Consider the following 17690-nt stretch of genomic DNA (forward strand, 5'->3'; position numbering starts at 1 on the left):
GCTATAGATAATAGATTTCTTGGTGTGTTTGAGGCGGTTACTAGATCTATGAAGGTAAGTGTGGTGATCCATAGGTTTCCGGTATATGGCTGTCTGCAGGGTTCCATTGTTGAAGCTGATTGTGGAGTCCAGGAAATAGATACTAGCGTGAGAGTGTTCCAGGGAGAGTTTAATGGACAGGTGGTGGTTGTTGAAGTTGTGGTGGAAATCTACTTGCAAGCTTGCTGGGAGTGGACATTTTAAAATGCACGGGACATAGAATATTAATGTATACAAATATCTTCATTTGAACAACTTTAAAAATTGTAAAAGGGTCATTTGTAATTAGCTAGAGAAGCAAGGAACTGTTCTGTATGTAGATGGCTACTAGATCATAGAGCCATAGAGTTTAAGGCCAGAAAGGATCATTAGGTCATCTAATCTGACCACCTGTATTTCAGAGGCCCCCAATACCACCCAGCACCTGCACACTAAAACCAACAAACAAAATGAAACCAAAGTATTACAACCGAAAGGAGACTAGACTATTATGTGCCACAGGCGGAGAACACATCAGTGCCTGATGCCTCCATAGTGGCAGGGAAATGGTTAAATGAGATATATCCAGATAATCCTGGCAAGTGACTTGCACCCACACACTGCAGAGGAATAAGAAAAATCCGTAAGGTCACTGCCAATCTGACCTGGGGGAAAATTCCTTCCTGACCCCATGTGTGGTGATCAGATAGACCCTGAGCATGTGAGCAAGCATCAGCCAGTAAAGCATCTGAGAGAGAGACTGCTAGGTGCCACCTCCGAGCCCTGACCCACCCTGCCCAGTTTGCACCTCCAACTGTGGCCATCCCTGATATTTTAGAGGAAGATTTTAAAAAAACCCTCCCAGAATACATTGGGGATAGAGGAGGAAATCCCTTCCTGACTGCCACTGGTGGCCAGATGAAACCCTGAAGCATGAGCTTTAGGAACATAAGACATATACCAGAAGTGAGTCCCAAGGCTACTGAGCCTTGTCCCAGCACCATCACAAACAACCCCATCATACAATTGCACCTGTCAGGTTTCCTTCCCCACTCTGAACTTTAGGGTACAGATGTGGGGACCCGCATGAAAGACCCCCTAAGCTTATTTCTACCAGCTGAGGTTAAAACTTCCCCAAGGCACAAAGTCTTTGCCCTTGGATTAGGTAAAACACTACCACGACCAAGTGTTTTAGACAAAGAACAGGGAACGGACCACTTGGAGTCCTATTCCCCCAAAATATTCCCCCAAGCCCTACACCCCCTTTCCTGGGGAAAGCTTGATAATAATATCCTCACCAATTGGTACAGGTGAACACAGACCCAAACCGTTGGATCTTAAGAACAATGAAAAATCAATCAGGTTCTTAAAAGAAGAATTTTATTGAAAGAAAAGGTAAAAGAATTACCTTTGTAAAATCAGGAGGGTAAATACTTTACAGAGTAATCAGATTCAAAACATAGAGAATCCCTCTAGGCAAAACTTTAAGTTACAAAAAGACACAAAAACAAGAATATACATTCCCTCCACCACAGCAAATTTACAAGCCAAAACAAAGAAAAACCTAACACATTTTCTAGCTAAATTACTTACTAACTTTACAAGAGTTGGAGGGCTTGCATCCTTGATCTGTTCCCAGCAAAGGTATCACACAGACAGACAAAAAACTTTTTCCCCCATCCAGAATTGAAAGTATCTTGTCCCCTCATTGGTCATTTTGGGTCAGGTGCCAGTGAGGTTATCTTAGCTTCTTAACCATTTACAGATGAAAGGATTTTGCCTCTGGCCAGGAGGGATTTTATAGCACTGTAAACAGAAAGGTGGTTACCCTTCCCTTTATATTTGTGACAGCACCCATAAATGTGTCCAGCTCATTTAAAACTAATTGAGTTGTTTGTCCCCACAACTCCTAATGGGAGGCTGTTCCAGAATTTTATCGTTCTGATGGTTAGAAACCTTCTAATTTTCTGCTTGAATTTGTTCATAGCCAATGTATATCCATTTGTTCTTCTGCTAACATTGTCCTTTAGCTTAAATAGGTCTTCACCTTCCCCTAGTATTTACCCCCTAATGTATTTATAGAGAGCAATTGTATCCCCTCTTAGACTTCTTTTTGCTAGACTAAACAAGCCAAGCTCTTCTAGTATCCTTTCATCAGATAGGCCCGCCAGCCCCTGATCATCCTTGTAGCTTTTCTCTGCACCTGTTCCAATTTAAATCAATCCTGCTTGAAGATGGGTGACCAAAATTGTACTCGGTGTTCCAAATGAGTTCTTACCTGTGCCTTGTACAAAGTCATTAATACTCTCTATTTCTTCTGGAAATGCCTCATCTAATACATCCTAGGATCCCATTTGCCATTTTCACAGATGCATCACACTGGTGGCTTACAGTCATCCTGTGATTGACACACATACCCAGGTCTCTCTCCTCCTCTGTCACTTCCAATTTATGAGCACCGAGCTTGCAGAAGAAATTCTGATTATTAGACTCTAAGTGTATGACCTCGCATTTTGCAGTACTGAATTTAATCCCATTTCTGTCACTCCAGTCTTCAGTCTCATCCAGATCTTCCTGTATATCATTCTGATTCTCTTCTGTATTAACAATGCCTCTCAACTTTCGTATTATCAGCAAATTTCATTAGCAGAGTCCTACTTTGTATCAGAGTATTTTCAAAAAATACAATTTTTGAGAGAGGCATGATAGTTGTTGTATTTCATTAAAACCCCAGCTTCTGGAATCATGTGATTGTAAAAATAAATCTCATCTTTTGTCTTAAATCAAAGTTTCGAGCCATCATAGTTGCAGAGAACTCATGAGTGACTCATGATTTTTAAGCACTTGGTGTTGGCAATCTGCTATACTGACAATACTGTCAGATTTCAGAGTAGCAGCCGTGTTCGTCTGTATCCGCAAAAAGAAAAGGAGGACTTGTGGCACCTTAGAGACTAACAAATGTATTAGAGCATAAACTTTCATGGGCTACATACTGAATCTATTTCCCCATGTTAAGTATCTTCACACCTTCTTGTCAAGTGTCTAAATTGGCCATCTTGATTATCACTACAAAAGTTTTTTTCTCCTGCTGATAATAGCTCATCTTAATGAATTAGCCTCTTTCAATTTGTATGGCAACTTGCACCTTCTCTGTATGTATATATATATATATGTCTTCTTACTATATGTTCCATTCTATGCATCCAATGAATTGGGCTGTAGTCCACAAAAGCTTATGCTCTAATAAATTTGCTAGTCTCTAAGGTGCCACAAGTACTCCTGGGTTGTTTTTTTTGACAATACTGTGAATTTTTCATATAATAACAAAAAGGAATGCAAGAAAAAATATGGGAACATTATTAGAAGGGGAATAAAACATTTTCTGGGGATAAGGACAGCTCATTGTCTCTAAAGTTTTCCTCTCCTAGTTGCTCTTTTGAATTAGGATATAGTAAGGAATATATCTGACTGTGCCCATAGACTAGGTATGGAACTTCTATCATTCTTGGCTGCAACAGATGATTCCTGCAATTGACTGAAAATGCAAAATTAGAAGCCAGGTTAATTAGCGAGGAAACTTTCCCCAAGCCAATTTATTGAGTGTTACATCATCATAACCTAAAGTAACAAACCTCAGTCAGGTCAGTGTTATATAGCATCCTTTCACTGACCCAGATTTCAAATGATCTTCACTCACCAGCTCTGTGTGGGATCTGAAATGGTCACTGGCAAGTAAGAGGATCCATTGCCCATTTCCAAATCTTTGCCATATTGATTTCTGACTATTCTCAGACACCTACGGTGAGATGTTGTGCTGTGCATCATAGAGGCTCAGCACAGATCACACTGTCCGGGGTAAAGCTAAGGTGACTTTAAGACACACTTGCTCCTTCCTGATCTTAGACTGCTCTGAGTTTCTGCTTTCCTGAGCTGCCCTATGGACTGCATCACTGCCCAGAATCTCCACAGCACTGCATGCTGCAATCTTCCCCCACCTGCTCCCAAGCATTTCCAGCCATAGCCACGACCCCAGCACACCTTTTATGCCAGGTCTTGCACAGAGAGGTCCTTGAAGGACAGGCTGACGCTATCTAGGTCAGTTTCTGCACTGGGGGAATCTTACCATGCTGGAAGCAGGGCTCTTCGCATATACCTACGTGGGGATAAAAAAAATGTGGCTGGCCCACGTCAGCTGACTCAGGTTCATGGGGCTCAGGTTCCAGGGCTGAAAAATTGCTGTGTGGACCTTTGGGCTTGGGCTCCAGCCGGAGCTCTGGAATACTGCGAGGGGGAAGGGCCCCTGAGCTCAGGCTCCAGCCTGAGCCCAAACATCTACACAGCAATTTTTAGCCCTGCAACCTGAATCCCCAAAAGCCCGAGTCAGCTGACCTCATCCAGCCACAGCCATGCCACAAAGTTTTTATCCCCATGTAGATGTACCCTCAGAGTCCCTTTACACAGTTCCAGCCCCCAAGACCACAGCAGGGGTGAGGGTCTCACTCTGATTCTCAGAAAAATCTACTTCTAGACTCATTTTTAAGGCCAGATGGATCCTCACCTTTCAAGCTTTTCAATTCTAGATGGAACTACTGTACAGTGGGTGCATAACTGGTTGGAAAACCATTCCTGGAGAGTAGTTATCAGTGGTTCACAGTCAAGCTGGAAGGGCATATCGAGTGGGGTATCTCAGGGATCCATTCTGGGTCCAGTCCTATTCAAAATCTTCATCAATGATTTAATAATGGCATTGAGGGTACACGTATAAAATTTGCAAACGATACCAAGCTAGGAGGGGTTGCAAGGGCTTTGAAGGATAGGATTAAAATTCAAAATGATCTGGGCAAACTGGAGAAATGGTCTAAAGTAAATTGGGTGAAATTCAATAAGGACAAATGCAAAGTACTCCACTTAGGAAGGAACAATCAGTTACACACATACAAAATGGGAAATGACTGTCTAGGAAGGAGTACTGCAGAAAGGGATCTGGGGGTCATAGTAGATTACAAGCTAAATACGTGAGAACAGTGTAACACTGTTCTAAAAAAGCAAACATTATTCTGGGATGTATTAGCAGGAGTGTTGTAAGCAAGACACAAGAAGTAATTCTTCTGCTCCATTCCGCGCTGATTAGGCCTCAACTGGAGTATTGTGTCTAGTTCTGGGTGCCACATTTCAGGAAAGATGTGGACAAACTGGAAAAAGTCCAGAGAAAAGCAACAACGATTAAAGATCTAAAACACATGACCTAGGGGGGAAGACTGAAAAAACTGGGTTTGTTTAGTCTGGAGAAGAGAACACTGAGAGGTGACGTGATAACAGTTTTCAAGTACATAAAAGGTTGTTACAAGGAGGAGGGAGAAAAATTGTTGTCGTTAACCTTGGAGGACAGGACAAGAAGCAATGGGCTTAAATTGCAGCAAAGGCAGTTTAGGTTGGACATTAGGAAAAGCTTCCTAACTGTCAGGGTAGTTAAGCACTGGAACAAATTGCCTAGGAGTCTCATTAGAGATTTTTAAGAGCAGGTTAGACAAACACCTATCGGTGTAGTCTAAATAATACGTAGTCCTACCATGAGTGCAGGGGACTGGACTAGATAACCTCTCGAGGTCCCTTCCAGTCCTATGATTCTATGATTCTAAGCACCCCCATCCTAGAAATCCAAGACAAAGTGTTCATACTTGGATGTCTAGAATTATAGATGAAAGATTCATATTTAGGCAGCTAAGTAAATGGTCTGACTTTCAGTCATACTGATCATCTGCAGGTCCCACTGACTTCAGCCTCTGGATAGGAAAAAATATTCAGTGGTGCTGTGGGTGCTCAGTATCTCTGGGAATTGACAGAATTGAAGGTTGCTTATATGAACGTTGAACCAATCTTCAGAAGGTGCCTGCACAGAGATCTATATAATTTGAGATGTTGGCTACTATTCCCACTCCCTCCAACTTGTGGATGCCTGGAAATAGAGACTATTTTGTGAACAATTGGAAATGTTGCTGGATGCAATATAGAGTGTCTTTCACATTGGTACAATGTGAAAGACTCTTTTCCCTTCTTTTCTTTACACAGACTCTAGATGTGATGTTGGTCACGTCTAATATTAAGATTGCATTTTTAAATAGTTTATAAAGGGTTAATAAACTAGTAATAGATGTCTGAAACGGAATTACAAAATTACTAACTGTAGCGTGTAACCTATTGCTGAAATCAGCCTCTGTACCAGACGACTGGATGGTAGTTAATGTAACATTGATTTTTTAAAAGGGCTCCAGAGGCAAACCTGGTTATTACTTCAGTACCAGGCAAACTGGTAGAAACTACAGGAAAGAACACAATTATCTGACACATTAGATAAACATGGATTTTATCTCTTGATGCAAGGATATTGGAAGAAAAATGAATTCCAGTTTTGAAATTAAGAATGAAGTGGACTATTTCCTCCCTGATGCTATTAAGACTGACGAATCTTTAAGATCCAAACACCCACATACTGGGTCACTTAGAACTAAAGCTGTGTGTGATTTTGATTTTGTACTGTGAAATTCTTTTTCTGAAAAGTCCTTAACACATTTTTGGCACCAGGTAAACACTGATAGCAAATAATATCCTTTTACACACTACAGTTCATCTGAAGCTTCAACAGCATTTCACAGTTTGCTACCAATGGGTGTGATGAAAAAACGTTGGCCTCTGGCTCAAGGTCTAGTGGTTTCACTTGAATAAGGGTTATGTCTACACTGCAAAAAACCTGAGGCTGGCCTTTGCCAGCTAACTTGGGGTCACAGGCCTCAGGCTAAGGGGCTGTTTAATTGCAAGGTAGATGTTCGGGCCTGGCAGGAGGTCAGGCTCTAGGACTCTGTGAAATGGGAGCGTCCCAGAGCTCTGGCTCCAGCCAGAGCCCAAACATCTACACCACAGTTAAACAGCTCCTTAGTCCAAGCCCCGCAAGCCCAAGTCAGCTGGTGTCTGGTTGCTGTGTAGACATACCCTAAGTTTTCTGTGTGCTGGAGCACGAGCTTAACTACTGACATTTACTGCGTAAAGTGTCCTGAACATGTTCACAGGCCAAGCATGTTTTGGGCCAAGCCATGACAATATATCGACCACCATCAGTGCAGCATGCAATAAGCTATTATAGAGAAAAAAAACGCACAGACCAGACAGAAAAATCCATCATGTTACCTCTGGGCAACAGCATTCCAAGAAAACACATGCCATGAGCCTTTACTAGAATACCTGAATCCAATGATGAAACAAATGATTGAAAGTGTAACAGAGGCTGCTTGTTAATGTCCGCATGTTTGAGTAGATACTCTTCATCATTCTTTCTCAGGCACAGGATCTTGATTCTGTTAATGTAACTTTTATTGCCTTTGTGGGCAGCTGTACATTTCTGGCTGATTGTCTCCCAACTGCTTGTAGAACTCATGCAGTAGTATATTAAATGTTTTATTATGGCATATTGCCACTTACTACAGGCGTGTAATGACATAGTTAGCATGTTCTTTCAAGATACTATTTTCTGTGCTTAGGAGTGTTGAAACAATTACATTCCTTTCCCTCGGTTATTCAAATATCAGGCTGTGTATTATTTTACTAACGGCATGAATGACTTTCCTTCATTTGATTACTGTAATTACACTCCTCTGGTACTTACTGATAGCTGCTGCAATTGCTACTAAAAACTTTCCGTTTTGTTACCCTTGCAGCTGTTTTTTCTTCAGAAGGCTGAAAGACAAAAAGTAGTCTGAATTAAAGGAGGTCATTGCAAACTCCAGATAATGGCACAGACTATAATCCAACATCTATAGAAGTTTCACACTCATCATGTGAATTTTAATGAGTTCTAGCAGGATCTTCCCCCAACATTTTGTAACAAACTTCTGTTAAAAGATATTTGGACAATGTACATTATAACCTGCAGGAAATAACTGTGACACTATTGGATCACTACAAGATAGTATTGCTGGAAAATAGTCTTGGCCTACAAAACGGATAAAGGACTAGAATCACTGATATACTGCTGATGCCATCTGCTTTCCAGTGCTGTGGTGATGCCAAACAGCTGCAAACCCAGCTTTACAGTTGCTTTGCATCACTGGACCGGTACAAAACAGCCTGAGTATGCTGGTGAATCCAGGCCAAGTACTCTAAATAATTCATTCGAATCTAACAATGACAACTTCTTAAATAACGTTAAGGTTCAGTGTCACTAATTTAAAGAACCTTTTTTGGGGGTATAACTAACACTATGGGGAGATTGATAGAAACACTTTTCCTCTATTGCTGGCCTTTATTAGTTTGTAAAGTAGCATATTCAATATTTTCCATATCCTATCCAGTCAGTACTCTCAAGATATGTGAAAACACAGACTAATTTACTTCCTTTGTTCTATAACCATTTAAGTACTCAATGTTACGGAAGAATAGCTTTGCAGAATCTAAGTCTAATAGGTCTTCTGCACACCAAGCACTAAGGCCCTGATTCATGAAGTTCATTGCTCACATTCTTAAAGTTAGGCACGTGCTTAAGAACCGTGCAGAACTGGGGCTAAATTCTGCCCTCAAGTATCATTGGATTCTGAAACTGACTTGAGTGACTGAATACATTTCCACAGTTCTCCTTGTCATAATGTAAAGGAGGCGGGGGAGGGGAGAGGCAGGACTTAACTGAGATGAACATTTTGGGGATGTGTTTGCTAGAGACAAGGTAGCATAAGCCTCCAAAGCTGGGAGTGAACCTTTCATGCTCCAGTGTACTGGAGGTGAACCAGGTTGCAGCATTTCACTTAGGGTCTATGGAAGCAGCTAGAAGAGAAAGGAGGAGAAAGTTATATTTGTGTGAGATCCCTCGAATAGATGCTTTAGAAATAGATTTATATTGTTTGTGTTCAGTAATTTGGAATATTTATTATTGTATATATTTTTGTTAATAGTGATATCAATCATATAAAAGAAATGGGAGCTGCCCCTTTAACAGTAGGGCCGGGGAACAGAATGTGAGCTACTGCAGGGGCTAGAGTGTTCAGAGACGGAGAATGTGCTGCAATCTGGGACGGTTTCCTTCTGCAAGAAGGTCCTAACGCAAAATGCCTGAATCCCAGAATAAACGTTGTCCTTGAAAAACTGAATCTTGGGATTGCAAACTGTTCCATCTGATCTGACTGGAAGTGGTAGGCCAGACTGTGCAATTAGATCTAGCCAAACTTTTTCAACCATAACTTTTTAACTGACAAAAATGCAGATTTGGTGACACCAAAACATTTTGTAAATTCGCATCTAGTTTGTCAAATTATTTATGTCAAAAAAATCTGAAAAAAATTAAAAGTTCTGTTTCAGTGTTTTTGAAATATTTTTTACTTGAAATTCTTGTTTTGAAGTTTTTCAAAAAAAATGTAAACATTAAAAAATGCTCAATCTATATTACCTGTTTTGTTTCAGGTTGAATAAAATGTTTCATTCCATCAAATTATTTTAAACTTTTTGATATGCCCAAAAAATTGAAAAATTTTATTTTTGGCATTCCACTCCACTGATAACACGCATGTGAAAAGAAAACAGAGAAAACGGATAAATATACATTAACCTTAAGCATCCTTGGCAATATTTAGAACGGAGGCTGTTAATTTAGGAAACTGCAGATGAGTGAAGCTTTGATTCAAACACATCTCTTGAGCGAGTAGCATATTGTATGAAATCATCATTTTTAAATGTGTTTTTGGAAGCCTGATGTTAATTTGCTATGGGAAAATGTAGATACTTGTTTTCACTGAGACACCTGCTGGAATCCCGAATTAATGGAGTTAGCCACTGAAATATCTTGAAAGCGTTTAACATGAGGTAACAATTGTGATTGATGATGATGATGATGAACTTAATGATACAGTGTTTCACTGATTGACATTTCATGTTGAGCCATGTGGAAAATAATCCGAATATATTTTCCCTAAAGGCAATAAAAAGGGCTCCGATTAACTGATTTTTGTCACGGTCAACAGTACCCATCGTATAGACTTGAAACTAACTGGTGAAAGAATTAAATGGCTGATTGGCAAAGGGTGCACATGCTGGGTAAGAGAATATGTTTTGTTCGGTAACGCTCTCTGAGACCAATTCAGTGGTGAAGATAGCCAGATCCTCTATAATTTTAGTTTTCACCTCCTAAATTATATCAGTAAACTATATGTAGACTGTTTATAAGTAAAAGTAAATGATTTAACATGAACGTATAGTCAAGGTCCAGTGTACTCTACAATTCAGTCAGTGCAGCATTCATCACAGAAACCATGTCGAACCTCAAGGTGGCTCTCAAGAATTTAAGCTGTTATTTTTAAAAAGTTTCATTTTAACCATCCAGGCTGCAAGATGAACTTTCCAAATGTGGATCAAGTGTTTAAAAAAAAAATGCAGCAGCATCTTCCTGAGTCTTCAGATAGCTTGATGCAGCTTATACAAAAAGGTTGTGATCACCCAACGCTAACCCTGAAAACTAAGCTTTGTTCATATAGCAAGGACCAAAATGAGTCCATGTGGCAAAGGCATATGGGCACGCCCCTGAAAGGACAGATACCACTCAGCAGAGTTTCGCGAAATAGTGCAACAGGAGGTCCCACATGTGCTTGGGTTGAAAAGATGTCTGCAAATGCAGATGATCAAACAGGCAAGTAACTTGACTGCAGAATAAGCAGCACAATACAGGAGGGGGCTGGTAGCTTAACCTATTCAGATTACACCTAATATTTCCAATTATAGGACCCTGTTTTTAATTGTTTATAACTTTGCCAAACTACTGGACTGCAATTTTCCAAACTGGATGTCTGTCTCAGGCTGAATTTTATTTGGAAAAATTCAGCCAAAACTGTTCAGCTGCATCCAAGAATAAGAGGAGGGGGAAATACATTGTTTTGACCATATTGAAAAATTTAAGACCTTTTATTTGAAATGCTCTAGTGTCCACGTGTTTTGGAGAAGGGACTTCAAATTGGCCCGGGAAATTGGCCTTTATATTAAAGATATAATAATATCTTTAGACATATAAATATATCTTTTGTCATGCCTATGAAAATCCGCTTAAACTTGTCCAAGTCAAAAGCCTTTGAGAATCACAATTTGCCCTGGCTCAGTAGAGCCTTCTACGATTTTATCAGTAAAATCTCTGAAGATTCTATCCTCACTATGCTGCAACCCCTCACAGCTCCTAATGCTGACCACACTGTGCATGCACCATCTCTGCAAACCAGCTGAGCCATGCTCCATCTGTTACAGCTCCCACGTGTGCCCGCACTGTGAGTTTTCTATATAAACAGCTCCTCTCACTGGTACAGTCTTTACAATCCCAAAGAATATGATCTGTCATTTTCTGGACCTTACACATAACCCATCTTTTTGCTTGCTAATTAGAAATAAATTGCTATTTAATCCACAGTGCCCTGTTGGGCATACCTCTTGAAATTCTTTCCCCTCCATTTTGTTTGCCCCCCAGTTCTTGCCATTCCCTCCGTAGCTCATTTTAGATTAGGTGTTTAAATTCCAGTTTGTTTAAGGGGATTCCTTGGTTGATTTGTTCATAATTAATAGCACTTTTTGCCTATTTGTTCACCAATTCGTTGCCTGCGATCCCAACATGTGCCAGGATACATGCTATTTCTATGGTTATATCCGGTTGTGCCAGTTTGGTTGTTAGCAGTAATATTTCATTTCATTTCTGCTGTCAGACTTATCACTGTAAGGCCTTCTGCCCTGATAAGGAATCAGACAGGATGGCCACAGCAGCTGGCCACACATCTAAAACCCAAGTTAGTGCTAGTATCGTCCCTTTTAGCTCAGCCATAAAGAGGGATACAAAGTTAGTAGCCTTATGGCTTCCTTGAGTCCAAGTGAGGGCATACAAAAAGCTGTTCACTCTCTCCCTGCTCCTTCCTCTTTGGAGCTGTCTGCACATATCTGGAAGTAATGTCACCATTTATCACAAATATATTGATTTGCTGTATCTTGTATATTTATCATTCCTCTCTGATTCATTTCATTATATAATTCCATGTCAATCTCAGAGGAATGGTTTTCCAGGGATAGAGTATTTTACCATAGCTATAGATCTTGGTGTCTCTTTCAATCTTTTATTTTCATTAAGATCCTTTATCCAGTTCCAGACACTACTTACATGGGAAATTTTGAGGTTTTGTCCTACCCAGCCTCCACTTAATTCCCAACAACCATTAATTTGTGTTGTCATCGTCGTTATTACCTTGTACTTTAGCCCAAAAAGTTAAGTCTAGGAGCTTCATTCTAGGAGTGACAGGTATTTCACTGGCTAGTATCTATAGTACACACAGACGCATAGTAATGAAGATACCACATGTGATACACAATGCCTGTGCTTGGATATTGTCTAGTTTACTAAGATTTGTGTTCACTGCTGACCCAAAGACTTGGCATCCATACTCAATAATTGTCTAATTAGCACTCTGTATAGTATTACCATCGTTCTCTTATCTTCTTCCCAGGAAGTTCCAGAAATACTTTTAAGTAAGTTAATTATACCTTTGCACTTATTTATAATATTTTCAGTGTGGGACCTCAAAGTGAGCCTGTTATCAAATACCACACCTGGGAATTTTAAAGTTTTCACTCTATTTATCTGTTGGTCATACTGCTATAACTTTGCATCTTTTGGGATGTTTTTCCTTGTTGTGAAGGGATCATTCTCTTAGTTTTGTTTATGGAGAATTTGAAGCCCCACCTGTTTCCCCATGCTACACTTCTCTTAATTGCATCATTGATTCTTTTGGCAGCACTTTAAAGGTTTTTGCTTTTGATCCATACGGCAGGGTCATCAGCAAATAATGCAATCCCTGTTGCTCTCCTCATCTCCTTAGGGAGGTCATTTATCATGATGAGGGTTGAGCTAACTACACTCCCCATGTGGAGTTCCATTTGCAATTGAATGTATGCTGGAAAAACTTTCCCTATTCAAACTTGTATAATTCTTTGACTTAAGTCCCCTACTCATCTATACATCGTTCCTATAATACTCATGCAGCACACTCTATGAAGTAGTCCCTCTCTCCATAACACATTGTAGGCTTTTCTATGTCCAGGAATGTTACTGTCATTAATATTTTGGTTCTTATGCTTTTTTGTGCTTCTGGCTTTATCCTTACAAAGCGATCAAGCACACTCCAGTCCTACCTCTTCTGAACCCACTTTGCATTCCATCTATGAACCTGTTTCTTTCTATAATTCTGGTACCTTTCTTTCCATGACTGTACCTAAACCTGCTGTGATGGGAATTGGTCTGTATGCCTCAGGTCTTCAGTGTGACTTAACCGGCTTCCTCACTAAGACAATAATTATATTTGCAGTCCTTTGCTATTTCACCTTTTTGCCATATGTTGTTATATAATTTTAGTATCACCCTCAAGCTTCCTTCACGTAGGTGTTTAAGCATTTCAAAGCTTATTTTAGCTTTGCCTAATTTAGTGATTTTGCTCATTTGGTGGGGGGGGGAGTTTTCTTATACAAAAGTATTAATTTAAAATAACATCCACATCCTCCCCACTTCTTCATCACTTCATAATTATCCTTAATGAATGTTCTTTAACTCTCCCTAATTTCTATCCTCTGATCCTTGTCATTACTGACTTTTTGAAACATGGTGGCCAGAATTTCTACTTTTTCTTTGCTGGAGCTTGTTATTCCATGCTCTCCAACTGCAAGGCTTTGTATTAAGTGGCTCTTACTCTTTATTCCATTCATTTTCCTAATTTGTTTATATACCTCTATTAATATTGGTATCATTATTTACTTTCCTGCAGTATGTTCTCCAGCTTTCTCTTTTTGCCCTTTTTTATAGCCCTTTGTGCAACTGCCTTACTCTTTTTATATTTCATTGAGTCCTCACTATTTAAGGATTTTGTTTTTTGTTGCTTTATTTCTTTCCCTAATACAATTTCACACTCCTTGTTCTCCCACGTTACACTTTTCCTATCTTTAAGTAGCATTTGTATCCTAGGAATAGCTAGGCTGGCTGTCTTTGATTCCTTTAGTAACATTACTACAGAATTCCTCAATATCTTCCTTTATATGCTGCTTATTCACTGATTCTTCACTTTTGTTTTTAAAGAATTTCCCATTTTTTTTAGATTCCAAATACAGATATTATCCTTGTCTTCAGTATTTACTTTTCCTTGATATGTAATTAATGTTGGGAAGTTGTCACTACCCATTCTGTTCTCTCTGTAAGTTTCTCAGCTGCATTCACTTACTACGATGCTAGAAGCTATTCCCAAGTCTAGGCACATCATCTGCTACCCCTCTTGTTTCTGTGAGGAATTTGGGTAGCTAACAGCTTATTTTTATTTTACCTAGCACCTTTCTCTTAAGGAGCTTCCATACTTGTTCCATACTTGTTCTTTGTGCTTCTTTGTGTTTTTCTGCCCTGTAGTGTCTTAGCTCTTACTAGTGGCAAAGAGTCCTATGGCACCTTATAGACTAACAGACGTATTGTTATCATCTTTATGGGCTTTCGCGGGTGAATACCCACTTCGTCGGATGCATGTAGTGGAAATTTCCAGAGGCAGGTATAAATATGCAAGCAAGAATCAGGCTAGGGATAACAAGGTTAGTTCAATCAGGGAGGATGAGGCCCTCTTCTAGCAGTTGAGGTGTGAACAGCAATATACAAAAACCTGTAGGAGAACATTTAGGAATGGCAATATACAAAACCTGTAGGAGAACACTTCAATCTCGTTGGACACACAATAGCAGATTTAAAGGTAGCCATCCTGCAGCAAAAAAACTTCAGGACCAGACTTCAGAGAGAAACTGCTGAGCTTCAGTTCATTTGCAAATTTGACACTATCAGCTCAGGATTAAACAAAGACTGTGAATGGCTAGCCAACTACATAAGCAGTTTCTCCTCCCTTGCTGTTCACACCTCAACTGATAGAAGAGGGCCTCATCCTCCCTGATTGGAACTAACCTCATTAGCCCTAGCCTGATTCTTGCTTGCATGTTTATACCTGCCTCTGGAAATTTCCACTACATGCATCCGATGAAGTGGGTATTCACCCACGAAAGCTTATGCTCCAATACGTCTGTTAGTCTATAAAGTGCCACAGGACTCTGACGCTTTTACAGATCCAGACTAATACAGCTATCCCTCTGAAGCTTAGCTCTTACTATATATCCAGAACTTTTTTTGATTCACCCTGCAATCTCCAGGGGGTTGATATCCCCTATTGTTATGTCCTTACCTACAGATTTTACTATTATGTAATTTTTACCCATTTCCCTTTCTTACCATCCTGTTTGCTGGTCCTTCTGGTTTCTTTTTCTTTGTTTCCAGCCAATCTTCTTCAATGCTTTCCCTATCCTCACTGTCTGTCTAATCTGGGCTCAGTTTCGTCTGTTTTCTCTTCCACCTCACTCTGCCAGCCTGCCTAGCCTGTCAGCTAAAGCCTCAGACAGCCGGCAGCCTAGGGAGCCCTAGTTCAACAGCTCCAATCATATCACAGCCCCTCTCCCAGCAGCCAGCTGGCCCTGAAATGAGCCCAGTTCTCCCCTTTTCTTCCCCATCAGGCCTGGCATTGAAAGCAGGTATAGCAGGCCCTCACTGGGCCCATAGACTCTCTTTAACCCCTTCTCTGCTGATGTGGGGTTTCTCTGCTCTATCACACCAGACTTTCCCTGTAATAGCTGGCTGAGCTTCTGCAGGCAGTGTGAGGCCAGAAACTGGAACTAAGAGTAGGAAGCCTGTCTCTCTTGTGCTGCCCATGATCCCCTGCTGGCACCGAGGTATCAGGAAGGAGGAAGCTGTCTGATTTGAATTCAGAGGGGGGAGAAGTGGATCAGAGGGAGGGAAAATAGTAGATTGGTGAGACTGGTACTGACTGGGTAAGCAGATTGACACTGGGAGCCAGGTAGGGTGGGAGGGGAGACTAGTCCTGGGAGCTGAGAGGGGAGCGGACGGGGGATCCTGAGACTTGCGTGGTAAGTCTGGGAGTGGGTGGTAGGGTGAAGGGAAGGCTGGGTCTGGTTGGACAATGAAACTGGGACAGAGCTGAGGGAGGCAAGACTGGGAACCAGAGGGCAGGAAGAGGGGAACGCTAAGATCAGATGTCTGAGTCCTTGAATTTGCAAACTTCATAATGTTTTGTGTGTGGAATTCCTATATAATTTGATCAGGTGTTTAATGGATTTAGATGAGTACAGGCTATAATAGTGTGATATATCCCAGAGTGTCACGCAACTATATATGCCTCAAGTAAAGTTCCATTAGCACTGAGAAATAAGGGAAATTTGAACACAGTGTATATTAATGTTCCATTTATAAAGGTTTGATAAATGATTAACAGATGTTTTGAGAAACGGTTGATTGTTATAGAGCAAGTCAACATGTTGCTTACAACTTCCACAGATGTACTTATGAACCTATTAGTTTATTAACCCTTTATAAATCATAAATAAATGAATCCTTAATATATAGTGTGACCAGAAATAAAAGCTGACAGATGGTAAAATGAGAGTCTCTTGAGAAACTCCCGACAGTCAGGCCTGGATCCAGTGGCATAGCTAGCGGGGCAGCGGCCGCTCCCCCACGGAGCAGAAGTGGCGCTTTTTTAATTCTTTGGCGCCTTTTAAATTTTGACTCACTCGGCGGCGCTCCGGGTCTTCAGCAGCGGGTCAGGGGGAGCGGAGATAAGAAAAGGCGCCACCCCCTGGTACTCACCCGGCGGTGCTCAGGGTCTTCAGCAGCACTTCGGCGTCGGGTCCTGCACTGGCTCTGGAGCGAGAAGTGCTGCTGAAGACCCGGAGTGACCCCGGGTGAGTACCAGGGGGTGGCGCCTTTTCTTATCTCCGCGCCCCCTGTTTTTTCCACCTGGCTATGCCACTGCCTGGAGCCATAAATGGACTTAAGCACTGCAGTGCTCAGCATTGCAATTCCTAACTTTTAGGTGCCTGGAAAATCACAGGAACAACAATCCACAGAGCCTGGGTTAGGTACGTAGGCTCCCTCTACAATGAATGGGGAGAGAGAGGCTCCTTAGCCCTGGTCTACTCTGGGGGGCGGGATCGATCTAAGACTAGACATGATAAATCGATCCCCGCTGGATCGATGGCTGCCCGCCGATCCAGCAGGCTGCCCGCCGATCCAGTGAAGACATACCCTTAGATTGCAATCTGTAAAGCCAGCATGCTAGTTGGCCCCTGGCCTGATCTTAGCACACACACCAAGGAGAGGTGTGTGTGCTAAGCCGCAGAGTTTGGCATCCAAGTCCAGGCTGCAAGGAAGTGCCTATCTCTGCCAGTGATCTGTGACCTGGGGGAAGAAAGGTGCTCCTCTGACTAACTCATGTGGGGCCAGATCTGTTAGGCAGGCTCAGAGGCTGCCTACCACTACAGGCAAAACAGCCCACGGTGGGAAATGAGGAGGAGAGGGAGAAGGACCCCCCTCATAACTTTTAGCCCAGCTGTAAGGGTACTCACCGGGATGTGGGAGACCCGCAGCTCATGTCCCCCCTCTCCCTGATCAGAAATGATTTGAAGAAGCATTGGCCACCCCTCAGGTGAATGGCCTAATCCCTGGGCTATGGAATAGTCTGATTTGGTTCTCCCTTAACCTCTTCTGTTGAAGCTTTTCTACTTTAATTAAATAATTAAATATTAATTTG

The sequence above is a fragment of the Chelonia mydas genome, chromosome 2 (genome assembly GCF_015237465.2).
Source record: "Chelonia mydas isolate rCheMyd1 chromosome 2, rCheMyd1.pri.v2, whole genome shotgun sequence".
In the NCBI taxonomy this organism is placed as follows: domain Eukaryota; kingdom Metazoa; phylum Chordata; order Testudines; family Cheloniidae; genus Chelonia; species Chelonia mydas.